The sequence below is a fragment of the Periplaneta americana genome, chromosome 9 (genome assembly GCF_040183065.1).
Source record: "Periplaneta americana isolate PAMFEO1 chromosome 9, P.americana_PAMFEO1_priV1, whole genome shotgun sequence".
In the NCBI taxonomy this organism is placed as follows: domain Eukaryota; kingdom Metazoa; phylum Arthropoda; class Insecta; order Blattodea; family Blattidae; genus Periplaneta; species Periplaneta americana.
The window spans coordinates 39084046-39100474 of NC_091125.1; the positions used below are offsets into that span (position 1 = coordinate 39084046).

General features: G+C 34.9%; 1 protein-coding gene across 2 annotated transcripts in view; it reads left to right on the forward strand.

Annotated features, from left to right (window-relative positions):
* Nucleotides 1–16429, forward strand: part of LOC138705839 (organic cation transporter protein-like) — a 230006-nt gene that overhangs the window by 88202 nt on the left and 125375 nt on the right. Inside the window, exon 1 of one of the 2 annotated variants that reach the window (XM_069834513.1) lies at nucleotides 15336–15476. The exons of the other annotated variant lie outside the window; for it this stretch is intronic. The gene's annotated coding sequence lies outside the window, so the exon portion shown is untranslated. Of the gene's footprint in view, nucleotides 1–15335; nucleotides 15477–16429 lie in introns of those variants that run through there. 2 annotated transcript variants of the gene reach the window in all.

Below are 16429 nucleotides of genomic sequence, written 5' to 3' on the forward strand. Positions count from 1 at the left end.
GTTGACGACAGTGAAGTGTGGTGCTAACCACAGTTTAATTAGTAACGCATAAAATCCTTGTCACTTTTCTTACAGTGTACAAAGATAAAACTTACATGTATACGAAATTTGAGCTACTAATTGTTGTTGCACATTAGTCGAGTGACTTAATTACAAATGGCTTTTAGAGAACCTGGAGGTTCATTGCCGCCCTCACTTAAGCCCGTCATCGGCTTCTATCCTGAGCAAGATTAATCCAGTCCCTACCATCATATCCCAAATCCCTCAAATCCATTTTAATATTATCCTCCCATCTACGCCTCGGCCTACCCAAGATATCCCAACTAACACTCTATACGCATGTCTGGATTCACCCATACGTGCTACACGCCTTGCCCATCTCAAACGTCTGAATTTAATGTTCCTGAAGATTACAATGCGTGCAGTTCTGCGTTGTGCAACTTTCTCCATTCTCCTGTAACTTCAGCCCTCTTAGCCCTAAATATTTTTCTTCTTCTTCGTCGGCATTTCCCTTCTCAAAAGCTCGCCGTTTTCAGCCTCCACAGACCTCGATTTTTCCAGTCACCAGGTACCAGATCCCTTTAATCCATGGCTTTTTTTCATATGTACTTCCCACTCCAAAATGGCGTACCTCTTCTCTTTTTCCTTGCTGGGGACCATTTTATAATTTTCTTTGGCCTCTACATTTCGCTAGGCGTTGGATATGTCCATACCACTTCAGTGCTCTATTTTCTAGTAGGCCTATCTTGGATATTGAACATGTAACTCCCATTCTTGTCCAAAATTGATCATTCCGTATTCTGTCTCTTCGTGTTAGTTGTAAACATCTTCAAATTCAGCAACTCTAAGTTTGTCTCTAGTCTTTCCTTTAAGAGGCCACATTTCTGCTCCACACATCGTGATATTTTCCACAATACTATGTAATATTCTCTTCTTTTGTTTCTTGCCTAATATTTTATTCCATAGTATCCCATGAAGTGCTTTCGTTGCTTGCTTGCCCATAATTCTACATCCCTATCATATGTACTTACCCGATACATTTATTATTGTGCCGAGATATTTAAAGTTGTTGCACGATTTTATTATTTTCTTAAGCTCCTTATTCTCGAACACCATTAACCTCTGTTCCTCTCTCAAAGTGAGAGTCCAAGCTTCACAACCATATAGAACAACCGGTAATATATTGTTTTTTAAATTCTAGCTTTCAGTTTTTTTTTAACCAGACTAGATGTCAAAATCTTCTCAACCGAATAATAGGAGGCATTTCCTATATTTATTCTGCGTTTAATTTCATCCAGAGTGTCATTTATATTTTGTTACTGTTGCTCCAAGATATTTGACTTTTCCACCTTTTCAAAGGATAAATTTCCAAGTTTCATAGCGCATTAAAATCTCACAAGTGTTTTGGTGCAAATTCCGACGAGTTCAGTGTGCAATTTGTGACTGATAAGTACACACATGTATATGATTGCTTATCGGGTACTACACGAGCATCCATATGCATTTCATCCCAAATATGTGCCGTAAGTAAGTGATATAATAATAATAATAATAATAATAATAATAATAATAATAATAATAATAATTTCAAGGGAAAAATTGTTCCGGGGCGGGTATCGATCCCGGGACCTCTGGTTGAACGTACCAGCGCTCTACCACTGAGCTACCCGGGGATAAGTTGAGACGGTGTCGGGTGGAGTTCCCGGGTAGCTCAGTGGTAGAGCGCTGGTACGTTCAACCAGAGGTCCCGGGATCGATACCCGGCCCCGGAACAATTTTTCCCTTGAAATTATTCAAATCTGCTTTACAGGGAGCTTCACCTGAAAGACTAGATTTGCATAATAATAATAATAATAATAATAATAATAATAATAATAATGCTTTATTTTTTGTGGCAGAGTTAAGGCCCTGAGGCTTTCTCTTCCACTCAAACAGAGTCTGTTGTTAAAAAAGGGCTTTAAATAAAAAAATAAGACTACATAAATGTATGTCGCCCGGAATTAGGTCACAATTATTTCTCCGAAATTACTTTCTATTTACAATGCTGTCATGCAGCTAATCTCATAGCAGGAAAAGTGGGCTGAGCAATATTCTTTGTTAGATATGTAAGCAACATGGCCGTCCATCATGGGATGACGACAGCGTCTGCAAACACCCTGAACAATTATAAGCATTTGCAAGCAACTTGTTGATGGAGATTAGGATACACGAATGAAAGGAACGAGATTGAAGACATCTGTGTCCATCAATCACACACGTCATTTCATCTTTCCTCCCTTCTGGCACTCCGATAACACAAAATGTCACCGCATCTCCATGGCTAACCTTTAACTTTTGAACTGGTCGTCTGCATTTATCTAAACACATTTTAAAAAAATTGTTGGAAATTATATACGTAATAATTCATAATTTAGTAGGCAACTAAATAAGTTGTTTGCTGAAAATTGTATGCAGTTGTCACACTACTGACATTAATATTTGTGATGAGAATGATGACCTTTTGCGGTGGTTTTTCAGAGATTCTTCATGGATTACACAGAATAATTATTGTTGACTGGCTGACTTACTGACAGATCGTTCAGTTGTCAGTGCCATACTGTTCACTTTTCTGCGGTTATTTGTCCCATGAAATTTTGGCTGTAAGAATTGCATGGGTTTTGTCCTTGGGACTAGGACAAGATGAAACAATTTCTTCTTGTTTTCTGCACCGTTGGTAGAAGGGATTGTGCGTTAAGAACTTAAGTGATAAATGGTTAAATTGTGGTAGTAGAAAGGAATGAGTTTCTATTGAAGCTAAAACAAATCTCTCTAATATTAAAAACCAAATTGCAAAGTTGCTTTCGTTTATTAAACATTGGACATTACTCTTCTACAGATATTGTCGCATGGAAACAATTCATGGATTTCATTGCAGTTCAGTTGATAACTTCTGTCTTGTTTCTGGTATCACCATTGTCGTCACCACCACCACCACCACCACCACCACCACCTATTCAAAATATCAGGTGTAATTCCATCGGTTCTGATCCTACGCTCGGAATACCGGCAATTTTATGTAGACTCTTGTGAAGTACGTCATTAGGAACATGTCCGTAGGAAGGAATTCTGTCTTATTACATTCTGATCTTATTAAGAGTACCCATGAGTGAAATTACGAAATTCTAAACTATAAAAGCTAGATTTTTCAAATTTGTACCATAGCTAGGTGTATTCTAATATGTACAACCAAAGAACTTGCAAAAATTTCTCCTTGTAGCTCTCATGGTTCACAAGTTAGAGGCAAGTTTACATTTTGGGTGGGGGCGAGTAACTCAAAACGTCCCTTGCGTAGGCCTAACAGTTTTCTTTTTTTCGTTCTCATAATTTATGAATAAGCTCACCACACATATAGTTATTTAAATTGCCCTGGATTTCCATGTAGATTGATTAAATAAGCCTCTAGAATTTTTTTTAATATTGTATACTTTTTCTTAAAAATAAAAAAAAAAAATATTAAGATACTAAAAAAAAAATATTGAAATTGTATTCACCATAAAACCCAGAGTACTTTTTATTCACTGCATATCTGTGAACTTAAATACCCAGTCTGAACTGTCTATCACAAAATTTGCGTCGCAAGGAGCATTTTATAGAAATGAAAATGCTGAAAATTTAGTGTGTGAAAACAATGTAAAACTGAGCGTATCGCAGCTTGAATTTAAAGCACCACGAAACTTTAAAAATTGGCTTATGGCCTTTAAAAAATGACGCTACCGTACTGGTGGTGTTATTTTTTAATAGAGGGAGGTATGTAGTTTTTTATAATGTCAAAAAACAAAATTGTGCTTTTTTAGAGAAGTTCCTCAAAACTCACTCATGGGGTACCCTTAAAAGTTGCTTATTGAATTTTTTTATTTTACATAGTTCATATCGGTTAATAGAGGGGGATCTTCAGTACTATATTGCATGGGTTTTTCTACTTGTTTACCGTATCATTGTGTGAAAATCGGTAGTTTCTGTTTTTTTAATCTGTTTTTAACCACGATGTCTCAACTGCGAGCTTATTTAGCATCGATAGAATTGGTGGTGTCGAGATGTGTACGAGGATCCGCCATGGTTATGATATTCGCATTATAGGTGCGGAAATCCTGCGAGAAATGCAGTTCTAGCCAAAGATGGATTAAAACCCACACCCCACCGCATCCGCGGAGCACATGTACCGCACGCTAACTCCTAAACCACGCCGGTGGCTTCAATTAAATTGACGGCGGCAGTAGTGAATCCTGTCATTTCAGAATGGAGGTGGTATTGTTTAGTCCTATATCGGAAGCTTCATGATATATTTTAACGGATAGCAGTAGGCCTAGTTCAATAGAACATTTAACAGTAATTATTAATGAAGTTAATGAAGTTAAATACTTAGGTATACTTATTGATAATCATTTAAAATGGAATAATCATATTCATCATATTTGTAATAAATTACGTAAAACATTATGTTACTTTGTTATTCTAAGAAATATTTTGTCAGTTAACTGTTTACGTGTAATTTATTTAGCATTATTTCAATCTATACTTATGTATGGTATTATAGGTTGGGTGGAACTTATAAATCCAACCTTTATCCGTTAATTTTACTACAGAAAAAAGTATTAACAATTTGTTTAAAAAAGCAGAAAGATTACTCATCTGAATTGTTGTTTAAACATTTCAAAATTTTCAACATTAAACAAATGTATTATTTTATGTTATTAAAACATTTTCATAGAAATTTTAATAACTTTGAAAGGTATATACATAAATATAGAACCAAAAATATGAATTCTCTGCGTTTGTCTGAACCAAAATGTAAAACCAATGCTGCTTTTTATCATAGCATGAGTCAAGGTCCCAGATTATTAAACAAATTTTATTCCAATAATATTTCAACCACGAATCCTCTCCAAATTAATAAAAAAATATAAGAAATTGTATTGGATTTATAGTTTGGGTTTAAACATATTAAACACTATTTAATCTGTATTCACTCTCAATTTTAATTTTATGTTTGTATTGGAATCCCCTCCTGAACACGAGTCTTACTCATTCAGGAGTGGGCTAGTTTATCTTTCGTTTTATTTATTAATTTGTATTAATTTCAAACTTGCTAGCAATAAAAATAAATAAATAAAAAAAATGCGTAAAACCTATAAAAGTATAAACCACTCGTAAAGATTATCGTATAATAGTTAATGACACGTGAATTTTTGGATTTACCAATACATTAAAGAGCAATTTTAGTTGAGTATAAATTTATTTAAGGAGAAACCAAAACATCGAGTGGTATATTGATATCTGCGTTATTTCGAGAATAGAAATAGAAGATAACTCATAGGCTACTGTTATTAATAAGATACTAAGCCAATGTTATATTTCATTGGCTGCCATGGCGTACTATATTCCTAAAGAAGAAGTGGAACTATTTATGACCAAGAGCCATCTAGCGTTAATTATAATTGTGAAATTATTAAGTTTACATACAGCTACCTGTGATCTTCAAAATACTACGTAGAAGGGAAAAATTGCCAAGCTGTAGCGATAAATAAAATCGACAATTTAATATCATAATTTCGCAGTGATAAATGGCTCTGATGGTTAAAATTCAATAGATTCTTACCTCCATTTGTGAGTACTTGAGTGAAATAGTCAAAGTTATTTATCAGAAATTATAATAGGCCTATACATAATATTTCCAGTACAGTACGTACCATCCGATATAGAATTTACTGGAAACCTCGATATTGATCGTAAGGGGGTGTTTCGAATTTAACGTTCTGCGTGAGGGGAGCAACGTATGAACGATATTACTCCAGCAGGGGTATAATTACGAGCCTTCTACTCAGGATATATTTTGTTTGGCGTAGGGTGGAACTTCGCCCCAATCTTCCCGTTATGTATAATACTGATCATGATGTTGAACTGTCGAGACTGACCAACGAATCTAAAATATACTCTGTGTTATTCATCGTCAATGTTATGATTCTTAACATTCTCAGTTTACAAATTTATCATTTTGCAGCATTTATGAATTCCGCATTTAATATTTAGAATCTTGAGGATTCTTAAAAAAATACGTTTTAAGTGATAACTTCATTGCTGACTTGAAATACGAATGTATACCGTTGTCATTCTGAACAAAAAAAGAAAAGGGATCGTTTAATAAGGACATGAAACAAATTTCTACCTTATTTTCCGTAACTTTTGTTCTTATTCGGACAACATTAAATAGGCATATAATTTACTGAACAAATTCAACATGTTAATATTGTTAGTTGGAATCCAACTACATTTTAAAACACATTGAAGAAGTTCTAATAATAAGTTTATTCCTAACTTCTCTTCCGGAATTGAGGCTGGCAGCCGCCATCTTTAAAGCTGGCAGAAACCTGTGTTGGCTCCGCAAATTTTTGTTACGTGCTAAATAAATAATGCAATGTATATACTGAGTGTAACGTTATCACAAGTTCCTTTTGGGTGCACAAACCGCTATCAAGCCCTAGAACTTCCGAAATAGCCAGTTGGTGATTCTAGGTAGGTTTGAAATCTGTGGTTATATTGCTAGAAAAAATTTAAATTATGAAAGTAGATTAAATTCTCCAGAATTTGATGAAAAATATGATCTGGCTGGCATGGCAGAAGAAATTCAATGTCTTTTAATAATAAGAATAGGAGAATCGTAATTTTAAGTTTAAATCATAAAAAGAAGTAAACAAGAAAACTTCGGTTCCTAAAGTACCGTTGAATAACGTTATGCAATGTATATTTGAATTTTATTAAATATTACATTATATTCGCGCATGGACTCGGAAGCTTGCTTCGCGCATCTGTAATTTAGATGACGTCACAGCGGATTACGTAGCAATATTTTTTCAATGTAACAAAGCTTTATTAATAAATTGTTCCAAAACTCTTAAATCATAAAACCTAGCTAAAGACAGATTGAAAAGCTCGTGTTTACTGACGTACTCGCAATGTTTGTAGATCCAACTCATGAACTATGGTACTTGGACATGGTTTTTTTTTTAGTTGGTTATTTAACGACGTTGTATCAACTACTAAGTTATTTAGCGTCGATGAGATTGGTGATAGCGAGATGGTATTTGGCGAGATGAGGCTGAGGATTCGTCATAGATTACCTGGCATTCACTTTACGATTGGGGAAAACCTTGGAAAAAACCCAAGCAGGTAATCAGCCCAAGCGGGGATCGAACCTGCGCCTGAGCGCAACTTTAGACCGGCAGGCAAGCGCCTTAACCGACTGAGCTTCGCTGGTGGTTTTGGATATGGTAAGCAATTGAAGATGGGAGTGAGAGAAAATTGTTATAATTATGTTTCCAGTAATTACCCAACAATGTGTAAAATATTCATTATTTATAGGATGAAATAAGTTGCATACATAGAAAGCAGTTTATTTACTCTTTAATTTACATATAGTTTGTGTTGTCTATCTTTAGTAGGGTACTGAGTTATTAGCATTTAGCGAAGTTATGCGTCAGCATGACTTATTTTGTGTCTAGCGCTGGCTCGTGTTATAAACGTTGTTATTCAGCGTTAAAATGCCCTTTTCAAATGTATATCGCATTGATATATAAATTAGCATTTTTATCTGAGTCAGAATTTTTTGTGGATTAAAAATCTAAACTTCCAGGGGGATAAGGAATTGCCTATCTCAGGCCTGGAGAACTGTAGCTCTTGAGAGCGACTGCTTTCCTCCCCTCTTTTACCCCACCCACCTTTTCTACCTGTGCGGTCACGGCGTTCTAGTTACGCTCGGCTGCATCAACATTCATTCTCGGGGCGGAAGTCTATCATCCCCAATAGAAGTGGAGTGAGGCTGACGTCATAGTTCCCCTACTTTGCGAGTTCTGCAGACCTGGCCTATCTTGACAAAACAGTACTACATGTAAAACATCCATATAAATAATTTCTGAAAATGTCATTTTTTTTAGATTAAATAGAAGCTGAGAAATGTTTTTTTTTTTGCGTGAAAAATTAAAATTACGGAAAAATGCACTACGCTCGCTTCTCAGAAAAACGAAAAATTAATATGGATGTAATGTTAGTATAATCATAATGAAGAGTACAGGGGAAAAACGTGTTAAGTCCAAAATTATTGATTTTCTGCTTTAGATGTCACGTAATATTTCAAGTAGTATAGATTTGTGTAGTTTAACTGTACAGAATAACAACTTCATTAGTCCAAAGAAATCTAAAGAATTATAACCCAAAAAGTATACGTTATAATGGGCCTTGAAACTTTTAAACTTGTTCTCCTGTAAAAACAGTAAGACGTGACTTGTCAAGTTTTTCCTCTGTACTCTTCATATGTGATATATCATTTTAAAACGTAAAAATTAATAAATTAATTTTTAAAAAATCATTTTCCGCCTAGAATGTCTATTTTATTTTAATGAGCGTTAACTTTTAAAATTTCAATAATTCATTCTCAGAAAATCGAAAAATTAAAATGGATAGATGTGGTGTACCATTTTAAAGAGGGAAAGTCAAATAATAAATTATAAAAATAAAAAGTAAATAAAAATGTTCATCCAAAATCCAATTCCATTCCCCCTTAATTTAAAGTAAACATATTTTTGAGACTATTTGCGTGTATTACTAGTACTGTGAGAAAGCTCTACTATGACTGAAAATGATTGCAAAACATTTTCCTATCATATCGAAAATACACAAGTGACAATTTGTTCGTAAAAAAAATAAGTATTGATTTATTTTAGTAAGATTCCTTTCTGAAGTTTAACAAATTTGGATACATGTGGCTAGCGATTAGAATGTTATGCAATAATGATGTCAACAAGACAGAAGAAAAATACCTTATTCATTGCCACGAATCTTTAGACTTCAGATAAATGACTTGCCATATATATAATTCCTGACTTTGAACTATGTGCAAAGGATAGGCACGATCAGGCTGTTATCAAAAGATTACTTAACCACTTCAACTTATCAAAATCATTTGAAAGCATGTGACAACTAATGTTGTAGTGATTTAGTGACAGTTGTCTGTTTTGATGTTAAGCATGAATGACCGTTTAATTATAAGCTTATGACATTAAATTTTATAGAGAGCTATTTTTTTCCTGATTGGAAGAGCCCTTAACGCAAGGATGTCGAAGCACTACACTGTGTGCTCTCAAGAAACTGCACAACATTCTCTTGAGGGCGATGATTATATTTTCACTTGCTAAAAAGTTAACCTTTGTTGTATTTGTATTTCTTGTAGCTTGAGCACGCATTACAAGCGCTTTGACATCCCTGCCTCAGTAGTGCCTATTAATGGAAGCGTAGACCACTCAGTTCGTCAGAAACTTTCCAGAATGCACCACATGCCATCGCATTAGGACCTACACTTGTAATGAATGATGATGTTGATTATGGAGAATTGTCGTTATGTCAAAGGGGAACCGGAATGCCTGGAGAAAACCTTTGTGTTGCATGGCCCACTGGTTTGCCCAACACAACATATTTTATAGAACTGAATTAATGGTGTTTTGTGTCTGGTTTGCGTATTTCGCTAAATGTGCTAATTTTAGTATTTTTTCCACATAAATACATGTGTTAGTCGTCTAAAAATCCTTCTGTCCATATCTAGAATAATTTTTATGTGTGAAGTGGGAGAGGATATATTAAAAATTGTAAAATTTCAAAAAACAAGTTTCGTAAACAAAAGCTAACAAAATGTTCAAAATTGCATCTAAGCCTTAATTTTAGTAGAATTTGACAAATATAGAAGGAACAATTAACTCCCGGTGTCGGAGATACGCGAAAAATAATCACATTCAGCCATATTCATAGACATTATTAGCGCGGGCTTCCGGTGGATGATCAGCGAACTAACGTTTTTCGTATTCATATTGGCCTACTAGTGTTAGCGATATATGATATGAATCCTGTACAAGTAATCAGTCGATAGCCGGGGCTAGTTTAGCACGCTAGTAGTACGGACTAGCGAAATGTCTATGCATAGCACCCTTAGGGCCGATTGTATAAACCATTTAATCTTAGATCAGAGGTTAAATTGATCCTCGTTCTAGCTGAACTTGGAATTTTGTGTTATATAAAGTCTAATCTGAGATTAATTTGTCTTAAACTAAAGTCAACTTTGACTGAAAAAATTTCTCCGATTAAGTTAGATGATCCAACTTCAGTTATTTCTCTTCTGTTTGAAATATACGAGTGGCAGACTGTGCAAAAAGAATAACCATTATTATTAATATTAATAGATATGGTAGATACCTTTATATATTTTTTTCAATTTCTTGCCTTAATACACAAACATTCTTATATTTTATAAGGCTTTATCGTGTTCAGCAGTATCAAATAACATAACCTATAATTATATTATGTTTATAACAACCATTAATTATTAATGGATATGATAGGTACATTCATAAATTTTCAATTAACTGTATTACTAAATGAAAATTGTCGTTTTATAATGCTTTATTATGTTTAGCAGTATCAAACACCATGACATGATAACAATTTGGAGAACGGTCAACCTTCTTCTTATTGTCCGCCATTATTTACAATGCACAAAACAAACCAGTGTCTCCAACAGAGTGTACGGAAAGCCGCCAAAATAATTGGGAAGTCGTTAGATTTCTCATTATCAACAAAGAAAGATTCAATTTTGTCACTATGAGGTGCTAAAAAGGTCGCTAAATCCCTATTTAAGCCATATAATAGTTAAAAGAAATTGTCGTTGGAAAAGAGTTAAAGTCGCTAAATTGGCAACACTGAAAAAACCTGTACAACATGGCCCGCGCATCACATACTTCACCTGTTTATGCGATGTTGCCAAATCCTTAAATTGCATTTGAACCAAGATAATTTGATCGCAGAAAAGTTTTATACAATAGAAGAAGTGTCTGAACTCGGTTCAGTTTCCGATCTTCGATCAAAGTTGATCTTTAGTCAGGGAGTTTTATACAATTGGGCCTTAGTGATTTAAGACAGCGCTTACTCCGTGGGATCCCGGCCAGTTAGTCACTCATAACGAGTGCACCTCTGCACATGATTGGACATTGTGCCACTGTCATATATCTATGACGCAGTGCATGAGGGTAGGCCACTAGAGGGAACCCAAGAGGTGGAACTCAAACTGAGAGGATTCGATCCGGCATCAGGATGAGAATCCGGTGTGGCTTAGTGGGTAGAGCGTCAGCACGTAGAGCTCAAAATCCAGGTTTAAATCCCGGTGCCAGAGAGAATTTTTCTCCGTTCTACTCATCCTTCAACAAAGTAAAGTTTAATTTATGATATAATTTTACAAGTTTATAAAATTCAGTTGTACGATTTATTTAATCCCATTAGCCTCCTCAAAATTATAATAAATTACAATTCTGGGAGATATTTGTAACAGCATAACGGATATAGCTTACTCTGACTAGATCAGAGAAGAATAAGCTTACAATACGACCTGTAAAAAACGGGACAGTCTCCTTTTCGGCCTAGTGTCCGGCGTCCCCGTAAAATAAAAGTTCCTTATTTTAACAAAACTTTATTTCATAATGTAGAAATCAATAATTTACCTAACTAATGCTTACTTTATAAATTAATGTTGAAATATTGTTCTGATTTAGATTGTTTTATTGAATTATTTATGAAGGTAGGTACTGTTAGACAAAACAATTACGTGCGAAGTACTGTTAAGTGACGTACCCTACATAAATTGACATGAGTAAACATAAATGCAATAGTATCCTTTCTTTTGTCAACTCCCTTGTTTCAGTCTTACTTAATACATTTTCGGTCTACCGCTGTGGAGTAACGGTTATCATGTCTGACCGTGAAACTAGCGGGTCCGGGTTCAAATCCTAGTTGGAGCTTTCCGAGGTTTTCCTTCAACCAATTGAAGCAGAATTGCTGGGTAACTCACGGCGTTTAACCTCAGACTCATTTCGCCATAATTTATTCAGATACAGTACCTTTGTCATCATAACAATAGCCCGGATTAAGTTCACCTTGCAAGAGCGCGAACGTTCGGAGACAAGTATCTTTCACAGAGCAGGGGTGGTAAGCCTCAGGCTGAGGTGCAAGCCTTCGGGCCCATCCTCCTTAAAAAAATATATATATATTTTAGTAACTTCTAAGTAAGTTAAATTCTGCAGAGCTTGGGAAAAGTGACATAAGTCAGTTTCCACAAATCTTTTTTGATAATTTATTGACAACTTACACTGGTTTATGTCGATTTGATTTTTTTTCTGTATGAATTATTGCAATGGGAGAAATACTTGTGTATTTTTTTCCAAGCGAGCACATGTTCCGCAAGTTGTCAATGAATTATCAAAAAAGGTTTGTGGAAACTGACTTGTGTCACTTTTCCCGAGCACTACAGAATTATCTTAACAAAAAACGTCGGTAGTGAAGTGTCCCGTATTTTCATGAGACACTTAGCCTTAGTTAGTTAGAAAATAAGCTAACAAAATTAAGTCCAAGCGGATGATGATGAGAATTTCAATTTGCAATATTTCCATGTACGCAACCATGTTAAGTGAAAATTGCTGTCTTGGGTTCGAATTCACCGAGGTCATGGATGATTTGCTCGTTGTTAGAATGATGTAAGCCTACTTTGTTGTGTTAGGTGGAAGCCAAAGGCTAGATGTCGTGTTCACTGCGCATTACAAAATTTTCACACATGTCTAATGTGAAGCCGCAAAGAGGCATTTTTCATGAAGCCTAATGGCCTGGTACGGTCTCAGTGCTGAGTTCTCTGGATGACTCACAAAGAATTTACATTTTTAGCGTTTTTATGGTGTAGTGGCAACTGGAATTACATAATTGTCCAACCGTAAAAAAATTAAAAAGTGAAAATGTCCGTGTAAGGTAACGTTAAATATTTGGCACACTGGTTAAAAACCAGGAATGTTCAGGTATTAAAACTTGTTTTTCTGGATAATGATGTTTTGTGACATTCTCTGTTTCTCCCGACATGCTATGTGGATGCATAGGTTGTATATGATTTTTCCATTGGAGCTGGTAGTTATTTATAAAATATATAGTCGGTTATAACTGAAGTTCCTGCACGACATCTTATTCCTTTTTATGACCTCGAAGTCACCAGCGTAGCTCAGTCGGCAGACGCGCTTGCTTTCTGATCCGGAACTACAGTATGTTGATTATCTGGTTAGGTTTTTTTTACCAGGTTTTCTCTAACCGTAAGGATAATGTCAGGTGATCTATGGCGAATCCTCGGCCTCATCTCGTCAAATACCATCCCGCTATCACCAATTTCATCAACGCTAAATGATCTAGTAGTTGATACAAGTCGTTAAATAACCAACTAAAAATGATCTCTCCGAATATATTTTATGCCGCCGTTGCTTTCACAAATTTCATGACCGTCCATGATGAATCTTTTTATTCTCATCGTCCATGCCTCACTTCCGTAACGTATACCCTTACGCATAGGCGGAATTATGGGGGCACTGCCCCCCAAACTTGTCTGAACTCTTTTTTTTTTCTATTAACATTAGAAAATATTGAATGCAAAATACTTTTCTTGCTTTTGTTTATGATTAAGTTTCTGTGCTTAAATTGACGAATTAATGTCTTCAGATTGTGTCTGAACTATAATATTTATTTTAAATTTCTGAATATATAAGAATTTCTATACCTCGTTTGAGGATGGAAGTAATGTAATGTTTCTTTTGCAACAGCCTGTACTCCTGTGTTAGAAAAAAAAACACTATAGTCCCATCTTAAAGGAGTGAAAATTTTCAGTAGTTTTCTTAAAACAACCATAGTCCAAAGATTTTTTTTGTGAAAATGGTCATTTACCAGGAAGATGATACGATGGTAGCATTTACAAATAATATCCCATTCGTAAACAAAAGCAAAGAAAGTCTTTTGAATTCAATATTTTGTAATGTTAATATAAAAAAAAAAGAGTTCAGACAAATTGGCGGGGGGTGGGGCAGTGCTCCCACATACCCTCCCATAACTCTGCCTATGGTTATGCCCTATTATACACAAGTGTGAAAATTATTAGAATAATCTTAATTTTAAAGGTTTTTTAATAGTTCCTTCATAAATATTCATTGAATTGATGAATATTGGTATATAATATTATTATACTGATGTAGGATATATTTACTACTAACAATGTCGGAAAGCATTGTTGTACATTGGTATTTTTCTTATTTTACAATTGTTATGGGAATTCAGAAATTATTATATTATGTTGGCGGAATTGGAAACATCAAAAATTAATTAAGAAATGCCTTAAACAAATTATTCTTTGCGTTTACATTGTTGTGAAGGTTCAAATGAACGTATACATCTGTTTTGTGCATATAATTTTTTATATTTCCAATTCCGCCAACATAATATAATAATTTCTGAATTCCCATAACAATTGTAAAATAAGAAAAATACCAATGTACAACAATGCTTTCCGGCATTGTTAGTAGTAAATATATCCTACATCAGTATAGTAATATATACCAATATTAATCAATTCAATGAATATTTGTGAAGGAACTATTAAAAAAACCTTTAAAATTAAGATTATTCTAATAATTTTCACACCTCTGTAATTTGTAGTAGACCTGTAGTTGAAGCCCTATACAACTCGGTCCGAAACATCGTGGATATGGATGTAACAGTATAAGAAACATGCACCCCAAAAATACTTTTATTAAATAATCATATTCCGATATACTGTACCATGGTCAAGCTATAACAGGGGAGTAAGTAAATGCTATCCCCCGTAACTTCGTTATATCGGGATTCTATGGTTTTGCTTTGCTCCCCCCCCCCCAAGTAAACGGTTCTCTCTCCACCTATGCCCTTACGTCTTCAAACAGGTAGTTTTATTTATCAGCCGTAAAATGCAAACATTAGTAATCCGTGAATGGATAATGCTGAAGATATTCAATAAAAGCTTAGAAATCCGAAAAATTTCAGTTTATTTATTTAGCCTTTAGAATAAATTCCAAACGTCCAAGCTCCCTCGTATTTGCTTCCTGAAACTGAAGGTCTGATGTACACCAGACCAGTCGTCCCATTAGTTTATTGAACCAGTTTGTACCTGAGCTCCCGCGGTCCATTGACTATAGCCCTCGACAGTCACGCAAAGCATTCGTCCCTTCCCCCGGCAAAACTCGTTACAAGCAGTCGCTTGTATGGTAAGGTCAACCCAACGTGGTGGAAAGAAGGCGCACGTGTGCATGCGCTTCAAATATTTACAAGGGAGCTTGGAAATAGCTATCATATTAACCAACCTATAGTTCGAAGGCCGACACTCGGGTATCGTGCTTGTTCAGCGAGTCGCTGGTCGACACTCTCTTGTCAGAGTCGGTAGTAAGAAGTTGCGTGTGTTGTGCTTGTGTTGCGCTTGGAGTTCAGATAGTGAACGTAAACGAGACTTGGATTTTCGAAGTTTGTGAATTTGTAATGGAGAGTGGAAGAATGGATTAAGCTACCCAAAAGAAAAGGTAACTAAATTAAAGTATACTTGAATTTGTAAGTTTCCTTTTAGAATTTGTAGTTGCATTTTGTTAGAAGGCTTTGATCGCCCTGTATTGACATATGCTTTGCCAGCGTGGCCCCCGGAGTTCACGACTGCTATAAATACAACTGTTCTGGCACATAAAGCACGTTGCTTAAGACGGGTGCAGTGTGAAAACAACTTCAATGAAGGGAACATTACGCTAAAATAAAGTGACCAGATTTCTAAAGTAAAAAAACGGGACACTTATTAAAGTTGACACGAATCAACATTTTATGTAAACATTCATTATTACTTATGTTTATATAATAATGTCAGTGAGCAGTAAGGTCCAGTTTTATTTATTCTAAAGTAATAAATAGGGGTGGATACTATTCTGTTTACAATAACTACAAATAATTATGCAAGTACATAATAGAGTAGCATAGATTCTTGGCTTAAGTAATTGTTGATAATTTTTATATTGCAACTAGTCTGGATTAATTAGGTTAACTTATCTGTTTAAAAATACTTCAGGTTAATTGGACCTTGCATCATATTAGCCATGTTACTGTATTCTGAACTTGTTTCATAACAAAATTTTTTGCCTCATATTACCTTTTAATTAGTTTAACATTCTCCATGAAGATCAACTATACAATCTACATCATTATTTCTTTGATGAGTGAATTTGCTCTAGACGTGTTGGCCTTTCCTTCAGGAAACTATAGAAGTCCATGTAAGACACATTTTTGAAATGACATTTTGTGATTAACATGGCCTTTAAGATTTTAACTGAAAACTGATTCCTTTCGTTAAACCAAATTGAATTCATCAATAAAAACATTCTTTCTGATGATGCATTGGTGCCAGGTATTCCAAACACAGAATTTACAATCTGAATTATGTTTGTAAAACTAATGTATTTGTTTTTCATAATAGAATAAAATTAAAATAAAT